We start from the raw sequence: 23,909 nt of genomic DNA, 5'->3' as shown, positions 1-23,909 counted from the left end.
GACAAATTACTCAAAAAAAGATTATTATTAGTATTAGCTTGCTACAACATATCCAGCTAATGCAATTGTGGTAGAAGGCTGTGCCTTCAGAAACATTCAAGGCCCTTCGTTTTTTCACATTTTACTTTCATATAAATGGAAATCTGGTGAATTGGTCAAAAATTCTCTATTAAATTAAGTTCAGATTCTGATTCCACGAAGTTCAAAATATTGAAAAAAGTAGATTTTTAGCATCGTGTCTGTGTGTATATATCAGTAGAAAATCTTGAGTTTCATGGCTTAAAATTATAACTTTTTCATTGTGTTGTTTAGAGCTCCTGGGAGACTGCAGACTAGCAAAGATAGAACATTTCGAAAGAAATGGTTTCTGCCCTTAAACAATACCTATGTACAACAATAACTTCCAAAAAAAAAGACCTCTCTTCTTCAAACAAATTGTATCCCGTTTGACTTTTTACAACCTCCAAGCCTATTGTTTTGTGGTCCATTTTTTTCCAGCACTCATCACCAAAACAGTCTTGACCTATTGTTAGCAATAACTGCTTTAGAAAGTGATTTTGGGCAGTCTGCTCCATTTTTTCATGAGACCAGGCTTATTTGCAGAATTTTTGTACAAACTGTTTTTGGGATGCATTATTTAGTTAAAATATATGGTACATATACATACAATTGGAGGCGCACACACACACACACACACTCAAAGAAATTTATAAGTGAATATAGCTGACATTTTGGTTGCCCTACCAGAGCACATGCTTAATAATGTAGAGATTTACCAGTTTGTGATTTTCAGTTACAGTACATCAAGATATAACCATTGTTTGAAGAGTATCCCGTTTGAGGTGTAAGCATTGAATCTTTGCTGTTTGCAGGTGATTTTGGCAACTTTAGCCTGTCACCTCGGTCACACTGGATAAGTTCACAGCTTAGAGTGATGTGGTTAAGGTGGGAACTGTCCTCTCAAAATGCAAGGGCAAGGTTCCTTGCCAGAAAAAAAGAGTGGCTTGCTTTCTGCATGTTAAGTAGAAGTTCAACGACCTCTGGATCTTGGTCATGAGTTATGGTTGTAATGAAACTGACCAATGAATCCCTTGACACTGCTGAAAAATATTACTTTAACATGGCCTTTCTATAACTTCAATTTAACTTAATCCTGATACTCTGTATGTTCAATTCATCATAATAACTATTCATGGTGGCTCTAAAATCCGTACTGACCCCTACTCTCTTTTCTGTTTCTTTTTCCGGTTTCTTGGTGGTGGTGGCCTGCGCCACCTCCACCTACTCAAAGCTTCATGATGCTCCAACAATGATGGATGGATTAAAAGGCAGAACTCTACGTGACCATCTTCATCAAGCCCTTCCGTGAGAACCCTAAATCCAAAGAGGACTATTTCATTTATGTTAGGTAGAATGCCCAGAGGGGACTGGGCAGTCTCATGGTCTGGAATCCCTACAGATTTTATTTTTTCTCCAGCCGTCTTGAGTTTTTTTGTTTTTTCTGTCCCCCCTGACCAAAGAACCTTACTCTTATTCGATGTTAATTAATGTTGATTTATTTTGTTTTCTTATTGTGTCTTTTATTTTTCTATTCTTTATTATGTAAAGCACTTTGAGCTACTGTTTCTATGAAATTGTGCTATATAAATAAATGTTGTTGTTGACAGGAGGATTGCATATATTGTGAGAGAACCATGGTGAAGTAAAACACTCTTGTTGCCAGTTAGTCTATATCTCCATCCTCAACTATGGTCTTGATCTATTGAAAGTGCCCAAAACAATGACATTGTGAAAACAGGCTGAAATTAGGACATCATTTGTACAGGACTTCCTGTTAGCAGAACTGCTATTGAAGAGAGTCTGTTGCAGTGGTCTAGGCATGTATTTAAGGGTATTACCTGGATGACTCCTCAGAGAATGGACCATGTATTGCCTAACAAAGATCAAATTGATAGCAAAATTATACTTTTTCAATAGTTAGGTTATAATATAAACCCTCAGAGAATTAATTTGTACTTGAGCCTCTTTTTACAATGTGAGCTTTATTAAGTATCATCTATGTATCAGTTAAAAAAGTAGAAAGAACTGTAAAGATGTATTTTAAATAAACAATGCTGTTTTGTTAACAAATAAAACTCAGGATAACTAAATGTATTGCATTTCTTAATTTCTGAAATGAAATATATTTTAGAGATATAAGAAATATACATTCTAAGCACAAAAACTGTTAAGACAAAATGATGAGTTGAACAGTAAGTTTAATGCAGACATAATACAGCTTAACAATCTCAAACTCACTAAATCCAATTTAAAATTGTAGGGGACTGGAGCCTACCCCAGGAACACTTTGCACAAAGCTTTAAACAGCCCTGGGCAGCATCAGTCTTTCAATGACCCTAATCACACAGACACACACACTCTGGGACAATTTGTAATTGCCAGTTATTCTAACCAGTATGTCCTTGAGGATGTGGATGTGGACAGTACTTTCCACTGTGCCACCATGCCATTCTACAAGTTTAAAATAAGGCAAAAATTAACATCTCATTAAATGAATTGCTGCAATAACAATTTACTTCCACTGTGCCCTCTAAGACCGAGTTTAAGAAGCTTGCTGCCTACATATTGTAGATGGTGAAGAATTCATTAGTTTAGTGTTAGAAGTACTGTACTTAGAAACAATTATCAGTCTCCCTACCTCTAGAATTACTTTCTCCACTTAAAATACATTGTGAACAACAATTACAAAAGGTACTCCATGCTATAAAATGATTTGTGTTACGGAAAAAAGAGCTGATGATAAATGGAAGCCTTTATCGTTGAGCTGGTAACTCCTTGAGCACTAGATCACACACATTGTTCAAATTCTTTCAAAGTTAATGCTATTTTTTGGTACAGTGTTGACACATCAAGTGACTTTGGTTCTAAAATATAAATATAAATTATATACACTAAAACTGTTCTGACAGAATATAACAAAATGGGTTTCAGGGTCTTTATACGAGATCAGTTTAAGCCACTAATCTACTTCCCAAACCATTTCCTCAAAACATCCTCCTTATCAGAGTCTGCTTAAACAGTATTAAGAAAAAGAACAATGCATTTTTATTATTTAAAAAAAGGAAAAACTATAATAATTTTTTGAATTTATATAACGCTTTTCTCACTACTCAAAGCGCTCAGCAATTGCAGGTTAAGGGCCTTGCTCAAGGGTCCAACAAAGCAGAGTCCCTATTGGCATTTACAGGATTTGAACCAGCAACCTTCTGATTACCAGTGCAGATCCCTAGCCTCAAAGCCAACACACTCCGCCTGAGTGCACAATCCGTCTCAATTCCAAATCAATAAATAGTTCTCAAATTGAAAAGACTACAGAAAATGGTTAAGTAAATGGTTAAGTAAAATGGCTACAGTACCCCATTGTACAAGAAGGTTCAATTTACAAACAGAAGGCAATACTGATAGGCTGCATTAAATGGCTCTTCAGTTTAACAACATATGGCCCCCTGTGATCAATAACAAGCTGTTACTTTAGATGTAAAACATTTTTTTTTTCCAAAAAGGAGATGATGTATTTCATTTATTTTTAATGTATGTATTAAATTAATCAAGGGTCATAGATAATATAAAATAGGTTATTTATGCATTAATAAATTAGTTCCTATAAAAACAGAATGTTCATCACTCCTTTACAGAAGTGGTAGCTTTAGTATTTCTTGTTAAACAAAACAATACTTATTTAGCAGACACTTATTCAAAGCAACTTACAAAGTCATCATTCTGGGGGTCTGTTTTGAAAAACACGTTACAGGACAATGTTACAAAATTGACCCTCAGAGGTAAGGAGTTCTACACCAAACACAACATATGACTACTGCCAAGCATGTGTGCCTTGGGACCACCTTCCTGGCTCTGACAAGGTAAGCAGTTCCATCGCGGGATGAGAAGAAGTGCAGAGACCAACTGCACTGAACGACCACTGAAAGAGACACCTAACTGTGCCCTGCACCTCTAAGAAAAGCCTGCCCCTTCCAGCACCGATGGCATAAAAGGCAGACAACCAGGGATCCTAGCATCAACTGCTGACCGGCAAAAGAGGAAGGCAGAGAATCTAAATCCCAAGAAAGAAACCAAAGCTAAATCAAAGCCTTTTTTTTTGTTTTGTACAGCTATATTCCTGTTGACATTAAATGGAGTCATCTAGCTGGTGCCCCAAATAGGACAGTCTGTTACTGGTCATTCTACTCTAGTTATCCTTCTCTTAGATTTATAAGCCTATATACTGTACATTGGACAAGTGGGGGGGGCGCTCTCATTGATCAGGGGCTAGACATCTGAGATCAGTGTTACAGCTCTAGCCACTTTAATCATTTTTGCTCATTTATTTATTTTATTTACTTTTTAATCTCTTATTGAGTTAGTTTCACAATCACAACTATATAATTAGAGGCAAGTGTAAGCAATAGCAAACAACATTTTGAGAAGTGTGTTTTAGGTAATTTTGTGTTGTACGATGTCTGTTATTGTTAAAAATACATCCAAAACAACATTACAGAACCACAAACTGACAAAAAATGCTGTTTTTTTGCCATTAACAGATAGTACTTAACAATTAATGGCACAAACATTTTACTTACATGTAATGGTCAGGCAAAATTCCTAAAGTTAGTTTAAATGTTATTGTTATAAACATGAAAGGTTTAAAAAACAAAATACAAAAATGTGTTTTTTTTTTAAATTTTTTAAAAGTAAAAATATAAAAAATATATTTAAAAATATCTGTGGTGGCACCTGGTCTACTTAGGAGTGGATGGGTTATTGATTTTCAAAAACCATCTATCCAAGTGAAAAGTGTTCATTTTCCTATGAAATGGTCATTTTCAAAATATGGTTGACTTATAACAGTTTGAATTTGGATGCAAAAAACTCACTCTGTATAGATGTGCATTGTAAGGGACGGCTGGCTGTTTATTCCGGCCGGGACGCCCCAGTATTAGAAGGATGGGGGAAGGAAGCTTATCAAGGACACTGCCTCCCCAAGACAATAGATGGCAGCTTCTCTGGACTGCAGCGGTGACCCAGATGCCTAGAGGGCACTATGGGACTTGGAGTTTGGCAGCACAGCCCTGCTGGGTACAGTGGGTGGCACCAAGGGACGCTGTGGGAAGTTGGTGGGAAAACAAATAGCCCGGAAGTACTAATGGACTATGACAATGGAAACCCCAAAGTACTTCCCGGCTGATTGAAAACCTGAATTCTCCAGGGGCCTCATGTATAACGCCGTGCGTAGAACTCGCACTATAACATGGCGTAAGCACAAAAGCCGAAATGTGTTTACGCACAGAAAAATCCAGATGCAGGAATCTGTGCGTACTCCAACTTCCACGTTCTTCCGCTACATAAATCCCGATCAGCGTGAAAACTAAAGCTCGTGCACGCACATTATGCAACGCCCCAAATTCTCCCAGAATTACGCCTATTTGAATATGCAAATCAATATAAATCGCCCTTAAGCGCAGCCTTCTGTGAAAAGACAATGGGAAAAGCACGGGGGAAAATATAAGAATTTCAGCGAATACCAAGTGGAGGCAAATGAAAAACATACTATTTGTTCAAATAAACCGTGGTATAATCAACAAAAGGAAGTTGATCGAGTGACATAGCGTGTTGGAGAAACTTGAAAGCTCACATTCACAAATCGCACAGTGCGGAAATAAAAAGAAGTCACATATCAAAGTCGCTGTGAAAAGCCGGGTTGTAAGCCCACTGTCTGAGTGTCATATGAAAGCTTATTAGGGTACAGAGAAAAAAGGCACACAGTGGGGAAAAAGCACAAAATGTCAACTTCAATCTCGAATTTTCCACTTTAATCACGTAGTTTATTTTGTCATTAAAGTAGAACATCATAAACTTCATCTTAAAATCGTTTAATTAACCAGTTTCTCAAATCACATCGTAATTAAAGTAGCACGTTAAATGCTTTGTTTTGTATTTGATCTTCTATGTGCTCTGTGTGTGTGAATCACTACTTGCTTTTTAAACCGGCTCTCTTCCTCCAACTGGACACAGAATCAATTACATTCGTAATATTACAGTTCTCTGAATAACTAAAATACTGAGATGTATACGTGATATCATTTTCATGATGATAGGAGTTAAAGCACGTTATTAAACATGTTTTTCACTTCAATGAAATAATTTATTGCAGCAGTACAATCAGGGGCGGCTCTAGGCTTGTGGTGGCACTGGGCAGAGGAGGAATCGGTGGCTCCTTCGCCCGCCCGTCAGTAAGGTAGCTTATGCACAGTGGATGGCTACGTCCGTTGGACACTGCATAGCCGCCTCGTGCTCATGACACAAGCATTTAACTTTTGCCGAAATTTGTCTCTGTGTTTTTAGCTGTGTTGTTATTTTCTCTTTCTGTTTTATATTCAATATATATTGGCGTAGCTGTCACTGCAGTCAGTGCTTTTCTTTCCCCAAGTAACCGATCGCCATACAATCAGCTCTGTAATAGGCGTTAAGCCATCTGTAAGCTTAGCGCCGATTCTTCAAAACGTTTAAAGAACATTGAAATATCTTCGTAGTACATGTTTAATTATTCTATCCTTAATGACACTCCCAGTGAAGAATATAGATTATTTAAATGAAGTTAAAGTTTTATCTGTATAATTTAATAAACATATTTTGCTGAATTTCACCTTATAAATGATATTGTTTCTGTTTCTGAACCGCGAGGTCCGTACAGGAAAGGCTTTAAAACATTTTGCAGTGGCTGAGACAGTGTGTCCTTGAAGCTGTATACCGATAATTCCCTTTCCGATCAGCTGCTGCTGTGATTCACACTCAGATACAGTGATATAAATACTCTGAGTGGTGCAGTGAGAGAAATATTGAAAAAGATGATCCGCTGTGGCAACTCCTAACAAGAGGAGCTGGAAGAAGAAGAAGAAGAAGTGAGAGTAACAACGCTAAAGCAGTTATGGTATTTGGAATACTATGGCTGTTCCCTCTACCATTATATTGTTACAAGTTAATTACAATCAGATGCATTACACTAATAAACAATATGCGGTTAGTTTCGGTGTATTTATAAAGCCGCGTCAGGAAAATAAGGTGTAACCACACAGGAACAGTAGCACTGCTTTGACACTGGGTGCCGCCAGTCTGCAAAACCGAGCGGAGAAATTGCGTACAACAAGGTATGAGGTACCGTGGAAAAGTGCGTGGATTTACGTCAAGTGTAGGTTTTATACATCGCGATTTGAATGTGGAAAAGTTCTTACGCAACGTTTCTGTGCGTACGCACCGTTTATACAAAAGGCCCCAGATGACTAGGACTATATAAAGGACTGATGGGAACCCAGCAAGAGAGCCAGAGTTGGGAGGAGTGCGACAGAGCTTGCTGGGAGGTGTAGTGGAGAAAAGTATCATATTTAGTTATTATTGTATTACCGGTTTGCTGTGGCTGGGGTGCTTTGGAGGCACTACAGAGGGAAAAAAAGAATGAAAAGAATACTTCGTGGTGCTTTTACCTGGTGTCGGCGTCTGTCTGTTGGGTCTAATGGGGCAACAGCAACCCCTGGTGTTCACAGCATATACACATTATAATTTTTCTATATATTGCATGATATTTCTTTATGCTTCAATATTATGTTGCAATCTTTTTTAATGTTTATTATATAGCAAGTGGGACATGAACTGAATTAAACTTGGAATGCTACTTGTATACTACTTTGTTAGGTAATACTGATTTATTGTCACTTATATACCTTACCTAACTAATACTCTTTTTTTCCTATGTCACGATAATGTTCTCATGTATATAATAGTACACTGAAAATCCACAGCATTTTACATTTAGACTGTACAGTACAACATGAATGCAGGCTCCTTCTAGGACACATATATTCTTGCCCAGCAGCATAGTAGGTATGATCAACGGCTAATTTTACACAAAATTTAGATGCCACACTTCGATTACAAAGACACAGCAGAACACATTTGATTTTTATGAGTTCCAATGAACTGTCATCTACAGTATAATAATTGGAAAAATGGTCTAATAGATTGCAAGCCAAAATTCCACTGTGCGATAGTAGACACCAAACAAATATTATGAAGAATTTACTTGAACTCATGGCAATTAAAAGCGATTTGAAATTTAAGGGGGCGATTGCTTTTTTCCCTCCACACACGTTATATAAAACATTTTATTGACATATAGCAGCTTTCCCACACTAGAAGTGCTTCACAGTAAAGCAAAAAGAACAACAAGGAATAGGCAACATTGAAAACAAATAATATCCATATAAAACACTAAATAAAGATAAACACAGGAAACATGAAGTTTTGAATTAGAATAAAAGACAATAAACCTGAATAAGAAATAAATAAAATACTCTTAAGAAAATCTTGATCAAAAAATAATTTGCGACACAAATGCCAACCGTCCTGAGCACCTGAACAGAGGGGGTAACATGAAAGAAAGGGTTAGAGTGTCAGGGTAATTTAAATGCCTTCCTGAAAAAATGTATTTTAAGTTGCATTTTAAAAGAATACACTGAGTCAATGACTTTTTCCAATCAATGTGTACTGCTCAGAAGTCCATGACTGGTATTCATTCAACATCAACCTTAAATTTGTATTCATAAAATGTCTATTATTTTCCTACTTATGATAATGGCAAAACACTTTACTTTACTTTAAATTATTATGAATGTAATAGCAGACAAACTACTGTATGGTTGCTGCACAATATAATCCTAACACTGCCACCCCATTCCTACAAGGAAATATGGCTTTTATGAAATAATATTTTCTGCCCTAGAGCTGGACAAATAGGAGACGTCAAAAAGACCAACACGGTTTAAGAAAAACTCCATGAATACATAAAGGTTGCATTCTTAAATTAACAACATTGTGATATTAACTTCACTTTGGATTGTATAATTTTTAGCTTTTCTCATTTTCTTATCACTCTTAACTCTCTTCATGGCTCTTTTTTTGCACTTTCAGCATTTCATTTACCTTTCTTTCTAGAGTTCTTCCATCATGATTACTTGGTGTGCTTTGGCAGGAGATAGTCATTTATGCACATACATTTGTATACACACACATTTCTAAACAGGTATGCACAGAATCACTATTAAAGTAGTACAAACACTGTTTGGAAACCAAAAACAAAGCTTTATTACAGGTGTACAAATGAAAGCATGACCACAGCACCCAAAATGTTGAACAAAACAAGAAAATCCTGGTAAAAATAAAAATTTCTTAACAGGCAGCTTTAAGGCATCATACTCACTATAAAGATCATAAGGAACCATCAGACCTCTATAACAAGTGTTTCCATTAATGCACCTCTCTCAGAGAAGTAATCCCCAGCACCCTCCTGCTAACCTAATAACAAGTCTAAGTTCATTGTTTCAATAAATACAGATGGGAGAATAGACTGCAATCAGTTAAAAATAAAAAATGTCAATACCACACACATATGAAAATTAACACAATATTTAAGTGTTCCCTTAGGCTCATGAGGATTGACTGTTGCTACTCTTTTCTATACAGTTTGCCACCCTTACATCTATTTTCTTCTCTCACAGAAATAAGAACTGCATACAATACTTTATATGTAAATTTACTAGCTCAGGGAGAATAATGAACAGAACCTTCCTGGACTTATATTCTAAAAGTGTTTGTGACAGCCTACCATTTTATCATCCTTTTTAATGCATTCTGCATATTACCTGAAGAATAAAAACATAAGCATCAATATAAATATCCAAGTCTTTCCATAGATAGATCGCTAGATACTTTATTAATCCCAAGGGGAAATTCACATACTCCAGCAGCAGCATACTGATAAAGAACAATATTGATCAGTGAAATAGAGAAAATTAGAAAAAAAAGGTAGGAAGATAAAGTCATACACGGAGCTGCTTCCATAACATGAGTTTTAACTTAGTGCATCCGGGCTTGTGTTTGTTGGTTATCTGAATAAGATAACAATTTTATAATTTAAGTCACAGCCAAACAAATGGCATCATGGAATGAATGGCCTCTTCTCACTTGTGATTCTTGTTATCCTCTTTAATAAAACCCCTGTGTGCGTCCAGGTCTCCGTGTGTGTGTGTCTTCTGGTGAACTGCGCATGCACGGGGTCTCACGTGTTCAGTCTCTCCCTGTGCACACACAGAGAGAGAGAGACACACACACACAGGTGCGCGAGAGACAGACAGACACGCACACACACACAGGTGCGTGAGAGAGACACACACACACACAGGCGCGTGAGAGTGACACACACACACAGGCACGCGTGTGCATTGTTGCAATGTTACTTTTCTTGGTTATTTATTAAATTACAGATTTTTCAAATGTTCATTTTTTCCCTGTGCTTAAAACTCATTAAAAAAAAAAAATATATATATATATATTTACATACAGTTCCTACGGTCTGGAACGGATTAATTGTATTTACATACAATCCTATGGGGGGGAATTACTTCGGTTCCATTGTATTAAAGTCAGAGAAATTTACAGGCATTTTACGGAAATACATACAAGGTCCCTTGCCATTTAATATAGACTGTTCCTACTAATGTTTATCCACTACTGTTCTAGTGCCCGCTATTTTAACAGGTTTAATGTCTAGTATTATTATATTCATGCATCAAGCTGCACATTTCTATACTGAACTGCATTTTGTAGTCTGAAATGATCTAAGTTATCTAACCCTAGCCTTCTCTAAACTAACTCATTCACCATTACTGTTTCAGCAATTAAGGAAACATAGCTTACTTAGTGTTTGCTCACAAGCATCCTAGTTTGTTCCACAAAAGGGACTCAATGGTTGACCCTGAGCAAGACACTTACATTTAATCTTTCCAGTTATATAAAAATACAAAAAAATATCCAATTCACACTTGTAATTACTACTTTGGATACTAGATAACCTAAACAAATAAATGAAAGCTTGCTCTCCACCTTTTAATCTATATTATTAACAGAAATTAAGAAGAGTAACAATCCTAAAATATTATATTATATCTGATTGCATTTGGCATTAATTACTGCACATGAATATGACCATCTGTGGTGCTGTTCAACAGTAAGTTTTTCCCATTTACATGATACAGATTATATCTGTAGTAATTACGGCTTTAGATTAGCCCGAGGTTGTGGGTTCAAATCCTGCTACTGATACTGTGTGGCCAGGAGCAAGTCACTTCACCTGCCTGTGTTCTAATGGAAAAAACAAAAGAAATGTAGCCAATTGTGTCTCAAGTGTTGAAAGTCACCTTGGATAAAAGCATCAGCTAAATAAGAAATGATAATATAAATTTAACAAACAAGAGGGGATCATTCAGGGAAAAAAATCTTTCTCATTTAACTAATAGGTCTGCTTGAAGTACATGACGTGGTAGCTTGTTCCAGATTCCTACAAATATCTGTGTAAAGATATGCTTTCTGCACTCTGCTTTGAATACAGTTCCTCTTAATTTTTATTTTTGACTTCGAGTAATTGAAAGGATTCTAACTGATGGCTTTGTCAGTTTTAAGAATCTGGATTAGATTAGACAGTCTTCTCTTTTCAAGACTAAAACAGTTTAATTCCCTTGACTTGTTAGAGCATGACATGCCCTTCTCTTACATTCACTATTAAGCTAGATGTAAAACTAACAAAAACAAAAGATGACAGCCTTGTCAAGATTTTCAATGGTGCCACACTATACCTATAACAATTCTCTATGTTTTAAAAGGAAAGAGCATTCTGGCTGGCAAATGGATGCTTTACTTTTATCTAAACAAAAATAAAACCAATTAAAAACACCTCAGCACCCATTTTCTAAGGCCAAAAAGGAAATTTTATGAAATTCAACTGTTGGTAGACCACTACAGGGCTGAACAAAATTTATTGGAGCCAATTTGATGACAAGATGATAAATCATTCATGTAAGCAAACCCCTTGCTTAACCATTTACTGCTATTTGTGTTATAGGGTTTCCAAAAAATGATCATTTATTTGTTTCACGAACACGACTTTTCAGTTTTTAGTATCTTCACTTTCAGTCAGATTAAATTCTTTCTAAAATGTTACTATAAACCAGACATGAAGCTCAAGTATTAATTAGTGTCCACTCTTCAGTAGTCACCTGCCTATTGCAGATGCAACATACAGTGTATCTGAAAGAAAAAAATATCCTTAGCTGACCTTTTCCCATCATTCTAAATTGTATTTTATCTGTATGATGTATTGGCTGATGTACTATACTTTAAGGCAAAATGTTGCTGATTTATTTCCCTTCCTCTGCCTCACTGTTTGGCATTTAGAAAGTCACTTAATCTGCGTATGTCCCACTTGTTTAAAAAACAGGAAAAAAATATAAACAGCTGCAAAATATCCTAATCATGTAAATGGCCTTGAATGAATGTGTTAGCCAGACATACAATAATAATAACACTGATCAGCCACAACACTAAAATCACCTGCCTAAAATTGTGCATGTCCCCCTGGTGCTGCCAACACAGCTCCGACTCATGGATTTGTGGACTCTGCAAGACCTCTGAAAGTGCCCTGTTGTATCTGAAGTCCTGAAAGTTGGGAGGTGGTGCCTCTATAGGTCGGATTCATTTTTCCAGCACATTCCAAACATGCTTGATCAGATTGAGATTGGAGAAATTTGTAGTCCAAGTCTACACCTTGAACCATTTATCATGTACCTCAAACCATTACTGAACAAATTTTACAGTGTGGCAGGGTGCATTATTCTGCTGAAAGAGGCTACTGCCATCAGGGAATACTGTTGCAATGATGTGGTGTACATAGTCTGCAACAATCTTTAGGTAGGTGTTTTGAAGTAACATTCACATGAATGTTAGGACCCAGTGTTTCCCAACAGAACATACCCAAAGCATCACACTGCCTCTGCCCACTTGCCTTCTTTGTATTGTGCATCCTACTGCCATTTCTTCCCCAGGTATATGACTCACACACACCCTGTAGTCTACATAATCTAAAAGAAAACATGACTCATCAGACTAGACCTTCTTGCATTGCTCTATGGTCCAGTTCTAACATTCTAGTTCTCATTGCAGATAGTTTCAGTAGTGGACAGAGTTCAGCATGAGCACTCTGACCAGTCTGCAGCCACACTGCCCCATGCCCAGCAAGCATGTGTGTTCTGACAACTTTCTCTCATGGCCAGTATTAAGTTTTTCAGCAATTTGTGCTATAGTAGCTCTTCTGTGGGGTTAGACCAGACAGGCTTGCAGTCACTCCCTACTCACATCAATGAGCCCTGAGTACCTATGACCCGGTCACCAGTTCACCTATTGTCCTTTCCTGGACCACTTTTAGTAGGTACTAACCACTGTATACTGGGACTACCCCACAAGACTTGCTGTTTCGGAGAAGCTTTCAACCAATCATCTGCCCATCACAATCTGGCCCTTGTCAAAGTCACTGAGATACTTAGGCTTCTCCATTTTTCCTGCTCCCAGCCTAACACCTTCAAGAACAGACTGTTTACTTGATGCATAATATATGCCACCTCTTGACAGGTGCCATAACAAAATAATCAATATGATTCACTTTACCTGTCAGTGGTTTTGATGTTGTGGTTGACTCATATACTGTCCAGCATTCTTGTGCAGGGCGAGTATCCCTAATCTGAAATGCCTTGGACCATCAGTATTTCAGATATTTTCATATTTTGGAATATTTGAATGCATAATGAGATATCTTGGAGACACATTTGATCAAGTAGGAAAATGCAACTAAAATAGCCAAATGATGACTCACAGGTATAACTTGTAACACTAAGCAGTTTTTAAAATGTAGTGTTGGTGTGACAAATATATTAAAACTCAAAAATGATTAAAGTGATGTAGAGACTCTTATTTCCTTAGTGGTATATTTACAATGAAGAACCGAAAGCTAAAACATAGAAATGTAGAGATTTTTACCATACCATTTGGATTGCAGGGGTCTGGATATCTATCCTGCAAATGCTAATCTGAAGGTAAGAAGTATCAATCAATCAACATTTATTTATATAGCACATATTCGTACAAAAAAAATGTAGCTCAAAGTGCTTTACAAAATGAATAGAAAAATAGAAGACACAATAAAAAATAAACATAAGTCAACATTAATTAACATAGAATAAGTAAGGTCCGATGGCCAGGGTGGACAGAAAAAACAAAAAAAACTCTCCAAAAGCTGGAGAAAAAAATAATAAAAATATATAAAAATATAAAAAATAAAAAAAGTAGTTCTGAACAGGGTGCCAGTCCTTTGCAGATTCTATTCACACACTCAACTTCACTCATTAACAATGGGCCACTTTGAAAACACTAGTTAAAAGATAAGTTTTGCTTTTTTCCTCAAAAGGTGAAGTTATTTCTTCACAATCATGGTATGTGTTAGTTTACCATATGAAACTGCATTTTAAGGTGAAGCATGTTCTATAATTTTTAAAAATTAACTGGCCTGCCCTTGTGCTTTATAATGGAGGTGAAGGGTACCTTAGTCACATTATTAGGAAAAGCCTTAAAGCTTACCGAATATGCTCATTTTTAAAGGCTGTGCCGTTTAAAGAAGGGGAAAAAAGCAAGCCATTATTGTGATATTAAGTTATTTTACAAGGTTCTTGAGGGCTAGGGGGATGGATTCACATTGGAAAGTCATCATCAAACACTGTTACATTGAATGTTGATGCCCAGATGTTAGTTGCCATCTCTAATTCTGTAGATAACTAGACAATAACCAAAAAAAAAGTTGCACAATCACATATATTCTTTTACTATACAGAAATGTTTTCTTTTTAATCTACAAAGGAACTTCCTGCTGCTAGATTGTTAAAGCAAACATGTGCCTCAGTGAGGGTTTTAAATGGCACATTCTTCAATTTTTTAGTGGCCGTGTACCTGCTGTAGAAGGTTGCGGCACCTCATGTTCTAACAGAAAACACACCCCTTGCCTGGTCTTACAATTTTTTTTTTTTTTTTTTAACACTGCACTCAAAATTCAAAGGGGCATCCTGACACCTGCTCGATTAAGAGATGGCATAAAATTTGAAAGAAATCTTACGTTTTAAACATGCAATGTAATGAGTTCAGTTCAGATTTATTGTTGTGTATGACATAGTACAATGTTATTCATATGTGCTCTTTTCACTGCACTCTCACTCAGCATACATCTGGCTCCATGTAAACTATGAACAAAACACCCAGAATGTAATGGGCAGGGGCAGATTGGCATTTGGTTGTTATAACTGCAACCATGATGGCCGCTGCAAGTACACAAATGCAAGAAACCTATCCTTGCTTTGAGAAAATAGTAACATGAACCTGTGATAAAACTTTTATATCTCTAGTTTACTTCCATTATCACAAGGATGACTCAAAACACGGAAAGGCTAGATGAAAACCTTTGCCACTTTAAACTGGATGTATTTATTATGTTTTAAGGCTTTTTCATTCACCTTTGGACTCCAGTACCAAAGGCCCCATTATAAACTGCAAGAATAGACAACATATTTTTTACATTTACAGAACACTATTTTAAGTAGCAAATTATTATTATACATCATGATTGTGAAGAAATAACCTGGGAAAAATATCAAACTTATCCTACTAATCAGCACCTCATTCAGTATGAGAGGACAAATGAAGTGCCTGGAGGAAAACCCATTTAGACAAGAGGAGAATATGCAAACTCCATATGGATAATGACTAGGACTCAAATCAAGGATGCTAGATCTGTGCAGCAGCAACACTATCTACTCACTGCACCACCTCGCTGCTCCATGTGGAAATAATGACACTTTGAATATTACTATTTATCTACAATTTTAAGTATTGCTGTCTTGAAAAAGTGTGGCATACCAAAAATCATTATTTAGAAAATGTGTATTTGTTCATATAGTAGAACTAAGAAGATATCTAAAATTTGGGGAAAAAAAATATGTAAGGGTACAGAGGAAAAGCAATAGTGCATGTGTGCATAAATGACTCCTAGAAACAACGTCAAATTAAGATTAAAAATGCAACTGTACAATTTTTACAAGATGTTATATAGAATATTATATGTAACAAGACGTTCTCAAACTTGTTTAATCAATTTCAGGGAGTACATATTTCTAATAAACTCTAAAGCAACAACAGAGTAAGCATACAGCTAAATAAAATTACCATAAAGGCTCTGAATCATCCTATTACAGATGTAGTGTATTGTTCTTATGTAAAACACATATTTGTCTTTATAGTATATACCATAAAACCCTAATTTTATTATATTTATTAATGGGCACACAAAATGCCCTGATAATGCAGTTCTTTACTGTAATCTATCATGATTGTATTGTTACATGCCATGCATTTAGAAGCAAAGTTAAACTAAAATATAAACACAAAATTACATTAACAGATAAAAACAGCATTTGCTCCTCTGTTCTTCATCTACATGTGCCCCAGTAATTATCAGCTAAATTGTTTTTAGACCATTTGGACATTTAGTGATCTATCATGTTCTGAAAAAACCTTTTTGCTTTTTATCACACTTTACTTTAATCACTTATAAGCACCATTTATTTTACTAATAACACAAGATTAATGTAAAAAAAAAAAAAATCTGCACTGCGTAGTTAATTGTGACAGATAAACATAAAAAGATATATCTGAATGAGAGTATGGTAAACATCAAAGAATCATATACTGTTTGATCACCTTCCCTGTAAGACGAAAACTAATATATGCACTAAACACTCACACACGCACATACACACACAAACTCATATTTCAACAGTAATGAATAAAGTATAAAGAAACATTAAGCTGTTAGCACTAGGGACCCTACAACATAGCTGGTAAAAAGCTTTCTTCTAAGTCCATCCCTGCAGTGTGCTTTTCAGTAAGCATCTACAGGCCACACGTTCCCTGCATCATCTTCCTCAAAGCGACAGCACTGTCCCACAGGGACTAGGACTGCGGGTTTCTGCCCTTCTGAATGTCAAATCCCATGTCATTCACAAAGACAATTCACAGTAGTGTTTTTAAGCCTGGACAGTTTTACTTCTAATCAGGCTATTTTTGAAGCCACACTATTGGAAACAACGGTCCTTGCTTAAGTGAACTCTGCTAAGTCAGGCTGTTTTACACCTACTCTGAAGCTCGAAAAAAATCTGACAAGTGGCATGATGATTTTACTTATAATTAGTGATGTAAGCAAAAAAAAAAAAAAACACCCATTATTCACATTAAGGGAGCTGTATTGATGCAATCGTGGAATATCCAAAATCATGATTAATAAACTGCTCAAAAAAATTAAAGGAACACTTTGAAAACACATCAGATCTCAATGGGAAAAAGAAATCCTCCTGGATATCTATACTGATATAGACTGGGTAATATGTTAGGAACGAAAGGATGCCACATCATTTGATGGGAATTCAAAGACGCCCCAAAAATCAGAGTGAAAAAATTATGTGGCAGGCTAGTCCATTTTGCCAAAATTTAATTGCAGCAACTCAAAATTGTACGCAGCACTTTGTATGGCCCCTGTGTTCTTGTATACATGCCTGACAACATCGGTGCATGCTTCTAATGAGATGACAGATGGTGTTGTGGGGGATCTCCTCCCAGATCTGGACCAGGGCATCACTGGGCTCCTGGACAGTCTGAGGTGCAACCTGGTGGCATTGGATGGACCAAAACAATGTCCCAGAGGTGTTCTATTGGATTTAGGTCAGGAAAGTGTGGTGGCCAGTCAATGGTATCAATTCCTTCATCCTCCAGGAACTGCCTGCATACTCTCACCACATGAGGCCAGGAATTGTCGCGCACCAGGAGCCACTGTACCAGCATAGGGTCTGACAATGGGTCCAAGGATTTCATCCTGATACCTAATGGCAGCCAAGGTGCCTTTGTCAAGCCTGTAGCGGTCTGTGTGACCCTCCATGGATATGCCTCCCCAGACAATCATTAACCCACCACCAAACTGCTCATGCTGAATGATGTTACAGGCAGCATAATGTTCTCCATGGCTTCTCCAGACCCTGTCACGTGCTCAGGGTGAACCTGCTCTCATCTGTAAAAAGCACAGGGCACCAGTGGTGCATCTGCCAATTCTGGTATTCTATGGCAGATACTGGTCCTGCTGATGGGTTATGGACCTTCTATGGCCCTCTCCAGCTCTCCTAGAGTAACTGCTTGTCTCCTAGAATCTCCTCCATGCCCTTGAGACTGTGCAGGGAGACACAGCAAACCTTCTGGCAATGACACGTATTGATGTGCCATCCTGGAGAAGTTGGACTACCTGTGCAACCTCTGTAGGGTCCAGGTATCGCCTCATGCTACCAGTAGTGACACTGACTGTAACCAAATGCAAAACTAGTGAAGAAACAGTCAGAAAAGATGAGGAGGGAAAAATGTCAGTGGCCTCCACCTGTTAAACCATTCCTGTTTTGGGGGTCATCTCATTGTTGCCCCTCTAGTTCATGTTGTTAATTTCATTAACACCACAGCAGCTGAAACTGATTAACAACCCCCTCTGCTACTTAACTGACCAGATTAATATCCCATAAGTTTCATTGACTTTATGCTATACTCTGATTAAAAAGTGTTCCTTTAATTCTTTTGAGCAGTATATAAGTAAGTGAAAGCATGATAAATGTTTAGCAAAAAACCTGAAAGTTATGCAAGTAAATAAAATAAAAGTAGGTGCTAAAACAATGAGTACAAAATGAATGGACCTGGAGTTAATATATACGCAAACCAGCTTCTGGATAAGAGACTGGTACTGTGAAAATATGAATTCATTGTCACTGTAAGCAAACTCCCCTCTTTCACTAATACAAAATATCCTTTATTATAAATTGGCTCATAATAGTGGGTTGGGGGTGTGGTGGTGAGCATATACATTTCTGGACTTCTCTGGAATGAAAAATTCAAGGCTAAGTCAAATGCATATCAGAAATCAAATTCCCATTTGAGGCAGACAGGGATGGGACCAAGGGGGAATTTTCATTGACAGATGGAGCACAATGGGAAGTTCTGCATTGCACAGGGTCGTCATCTTCATCTTTTCCCATTTCTAAGTGGGGAAAATATGCTTTATAAACCTTCTCCAAACAGCTCCTTGCCTGAAAAACCCTTTTTCTCCATATCTTTTTACTTCATCTATTCACCTCCAGTTTGGCCTCCGTCAGTTTCACTTACTTTGTACTTTCATTCCCATCACTCTCTAGCCCATATAATCATGGTCTCTCCTCATCACATGTCCCTACTACTTTTGCCTACTGTCCTGTACTTTCTTAGATATCTGTTCCACTTTTGTTACCTCCTGACATTTTGAGATGGCACTCTATCATACAGTAGGTGCAGGATGAGCTTGACACATTCTTTAGGAGTACAGTACAATTTTGTGTGATCTCAGAATTTTTAGTCTTGTTAACTAGGTTTTTATATTTCATCAGGTCATTATTATTACATGTACATAGAAATCCTTGAAACTAATATACATAGTGCTATACAAATAACAAAATGATGAAGGTGTGTATGAATGTGATGATGAAGGTGTGTATGAATGTACCCCGTAATGGACTGGTGCCTCTTTTGATTTGCTCCAGTGCTGCTGGGGACATGCACTGGTTCCCCACAATTCTCAACTGGATGATCAGGATATTACATTGATAGTTGATCGATTCCCAAAATGTTTAACCTGCCCTTGGAAAATTTGGCAAGCTCTGTGGTTGTAAAAGAAAATGTGGTAACACAGATAAAAGTTTGAGAAATCTTAAATGTTATGATTCTGAGGTTTATTCATATGAACACAATTTCCATTGTAAACTTATTAATTTTATTTCACATGTACTATTATTGTATGGATGTCACCATTTTGTATTTTTTGACGGCAACAGCCATGTTGTTTATTAGTTGCTTGGGCCATTGGTACAATGTGGACAGACATCAGCAATGCAATAATGTCCTGAACAATATCCCGTTTAAGATGGTGGCTCAAGTTTCTGGATTGAAAACAAAACTTTAAAAGGTGTATTTAATTAATGTAATTATTTTTAGTAATTGAATATCTTGCAAGTTATTTTGACTTCATCCATCCATCCTCTTCAGCTTAAACGAGATCGGGTCGCGGGGGCAGCAGCTTGAGCAGAGATGCTCAGACTTCCCTCTCCCCGGCCACTTCTAGCTCTTCCGGGTGAATCCCGAGGCGTTCCCAGGCCAGCCGGAAGACATAGTCCCTCCAGCGTGTCCTGGGTCTTCCCCAGGGCCTCCTCCCAGTTGGACGTGCCCAGAACACCTCACCAGGGAGGCATCCTGATCAGATGCCCGAGCCACCTCACCGGACTCCTCTCGATATGGAGGAGCAGCGGCTCTATTCTGAGCCCCTCCCAGATGACTGAGCTTCTCAACCTAACTTCTTCCCATGGGCTCAGCACCTATGGGAGGGGCCAAGGTCGGGTGCAGTGTGAGTTGGATGGTGGCCAAAGGCAGGGACCTTGGCGGTCTGAACCTTGGCTACAGTAGCTGCCTCTTGGAAAGTTATTTTGACTGTAAATTTTAATTAACTTTTGGGCTTTGGCATTGTAGAATATTTTTTTGGTTTTGTGGCTTAGACCTCAGTTTGTTTTTGACCACAATTTTCACTCATCTCTTGGTCAATTCCTATTATACAGTCGTTTTGACCTGCCATTTTTGATGCGACTAGCATTACATAAACTTGTACCATTTAAAATGGCTGACCCCAAGAGGTTTTGCTCTAAATTAGTAAATATGCAACAGCATTATCCATTATTATCAGAGGAAGTCAAAAAACATTCTGAATACATTTTTAAAGGCTTATGAGAATATAATAGACCTGACTTTGACCATATGAAAAAAATTCTTCAGCGTTTTCTAATGTATGAAAAGGTTATTTAAAGCTAAAAAAATAAACATTAATTGGGCTTTTGTGGAAATAGAATCAAGGGAATCTTTAGGTGACTGTCTAAAAACTACTTTACTTACATCCCCAACATGTATTTTGTTTTTTGCTGATGCACTGTTTCAGAGTATACATACTATGCTGACATTATCAGCAAACAGACATTCTCAGAATTACCTCCCCATTGGGAAGATGATGTTCATTCAATCACCTTACCTGGAGCACCACTGGTTAAAGGAAAATTGTACGTTCTATTGAGACTTGAATCAAAAGCCAGAGAGGAATATATTAGATAGAACCCGCCGAGCAGTCCTATAAACAGCATGAATGGATAGACAGGTAAGAGAGATAGACAGAACTTTATGGTTGCCACTACCGTACTTCACAGAGGGGATAGTGCATTTTTAAAAATCTGTTTTAAAAATCTGCAATGTTTAGCTTATGCTAAACATGGCATATGGCCCGATGGCCATATGCTTTTACTTTGGCACTCTCCCATAAAGCTGTGACTGGTGAAGCAGCTGAGCAGAAGTTAGTATATGCAGTCTCTTAAACCTCATCCACTGTAGGTTGTCACTCCTTCAAAATTCTCAGCGGTCTCTGGGCAGTTTCCTTCACTAGTCTTCTTCATGAACGATCACTCAGATTTTGTGGACAACCTTTTCTGTGTAGATTTATAGCTGTGTCATACTCGCTCCATTTCTTAAGGATTGACTTGACTCCAAGTGATTGGCATATATCTACCCCCAGCTTTTAACCCACTTTTCCACTGTGTTGCTTGGTGTGTTCTTTTGTCTTCATTGTGTAGGTTAGGCCCAAATGTCAACTCATCACAGTATGACCCTAATGCATGTGCATTTATACTACCTCTAAGGACAAGTGATATTCCTTTAGCTAATTATTTGACTTCTGAAACCAATTGGCTGTGTCAGTGATTATTTAAGTGTGTCATTTTAAAGGTATGAATAATTAAAGTGATCAATTATTTTGTGTTTAATATTTTAATGAATTTAGAACAGGATGCTAAAGGATATAGCTGCTAGGGAAGAGGAAAAGAGGAAGGCCTAAGAGAACGTTTATGGATGTAGTGAGAGAGGACATGCAGGTGATGGGTGTAACAGAACAAGATGCAGAGGACAGAAAGATATGGAAGAAGATGATCTGCTGTGGCAACCCCTAATAGGAGCAGCCAAAAGAAGAACAACAACAACAACAATACTTTGCAAAGATCTCCATCCAATTTATAAGAATTCATCCATCATTTACATGTGCTTCTCTTAAAACCGGAATATTTCTGTTCCTGTTTTAATAAACTAGCCCCTCCATCTACTATTGATTTTGATGATGAGTATGAAATACAGAAAAAAATGGATTATCTACGATGTTTCCAGAGTATTTTATCCCATTCATTGGTAAGGTTATAGCAAGAATACTTCTGGAATCTATAGTTTTGGTTTTACGGGTCACTATATAAGGAGTGCTTACACATTCTCCCCATATCTGCATGTTTTTTTTTCTTCAGATACTGCAATTTTTTCCTGTCCCATCCTAAAGATGTGCATGGTAAGTTAATTGGAGACTACTGGCAAATTATAACTGAGGGTGAGAATATGTGTAAATGTGCCTTGAAATGGAGTGGGCCTATTCAAAGTTTGTCCCTCCAACTTGTGTCCAGTAGTTTCAGTATAGGTACAAACTCCTTAGCGCTATGAACTACTGTAGACAAGTATGTTAGAAATGGATACGCTGTTTAGTTTATTGGATAATTATACAATTTGGTTTTTATTTTGATATTATAAGAGCAACATGGAGGTTCAGTGGCAAGGTATCTCTTAGACCTGGACTTGAATCTTTGTCCGGTCACTGTCTTTTCATGAGTTTGAATATTGTCAGTCAGTCATTGTCCAACCCGCTATATCCTAACACAGGGTCACGGGGGACTGCTGGAGCCAATCCCAGCCAACACAGGGTACAAGGCAGGAACAAACCCCGGGCAGGGTGCCAGCCCACCACAGGGCGCACACACACACACACACACACACACCCCAAGCCCACACTATGGACAATTTAGGATCGCCAATGCATCTAACAGGAGGAAACCCACACAGACACAGGGAGAACATGCAAACTCCACACAGGGAGGACCCAGGAAGCGAACCCAGGTCTCCTTACTGCAAGGCAGCAGTGCTACCACTGCGCCACTGTGCTGCCCACGAGTTTGAATATTGTCCTCATGGATCTCAAGGTTTTCTCCAAGACTCCAGTTTTCATATTGTATGATAATTCACTTTATTTGCCATATACAAGTTCTTGCACTATTTATCATTTTCCGCATACTCCAACTTATTCTCCAGACACACATCTATGTTATTTGGCTAAAGAACTTAATAGTCAATGTGGGTGTGTGCATGAGTGTATTTTATGATGGAGCAGCAACCACTGTTCAGGGTTTGGTTTAGTCATGCTACCAATTCTGCTGCGGTGGGCTGTAGCCTCCTACAACTGTGAAATGGAATAAACAGGTTTGGAAAATGGTTAAATGAATACTGACATCAGAGCTATTTACGTACATCAATCACTGGTAAAGATGCTTGCTTATTGTGATGTATTATATACATTCTTCATTAGCAGAGTTCAAATAAGCAAAGTAGTTTGCTACATTACACTTTAGTAAGTCATAGGCAGCAGAGGCAACTTACAGTGCATCCGAAAAGTATTCACAGCGCATCACTTTTTCCACATTTTGTTATGTTACAGCCTTATTCCAAAATGGATTAAATTCATTTTTTTCCTCAGAATTCTACACACAACACCCCATAATGACAACGTGCAAAACGTTTACTTGAGGTTTTTGCAAATTTATTAAAAATAAAAAACGAGAAATCACATATACATAAGTATTTACAGCCTTTGCTCAATACTTTGTCGAAGCACCTTTGGCAGCAATTACAGCCTCAAGTCT

The 23,909-nt window shown here is 37.5% G+C and overlaps 1 protein-coding gene across 1 annotated transcript in view; it reads right to left on the bottom strand.

Annotated features, from left to right (window-relative positions):
• The window catches only part of vamp2 (vesicle-associated membrane protein 2), an 84,968-nt gene that overhangs the window by 18,439 nt on the left and 42,620 nt on the right, over nucleotides 1-23,909 (bottom strand). The gene's annotated exons all lie outside the window — the stretch shown is intronic.

This window comes from Polypterus senegalus, chromosome 3 (genome assembly GCF_016835505.1).
Source record: "Polypterus senegalus isolate Bchr_013 chromosome 3, ASM1683550v1, whole genome shotgun sequence".
NCBI lineage: Eukaryota > Metazoa > Chordata > Cladistia > Polypteriformes > Polypteridae > Polypterus > Polypterus senegalus.
Note: the sequence above shows the minus strand (reverse complement) of the source record. Positions and strands in the feature narration are given on the sequence as shown.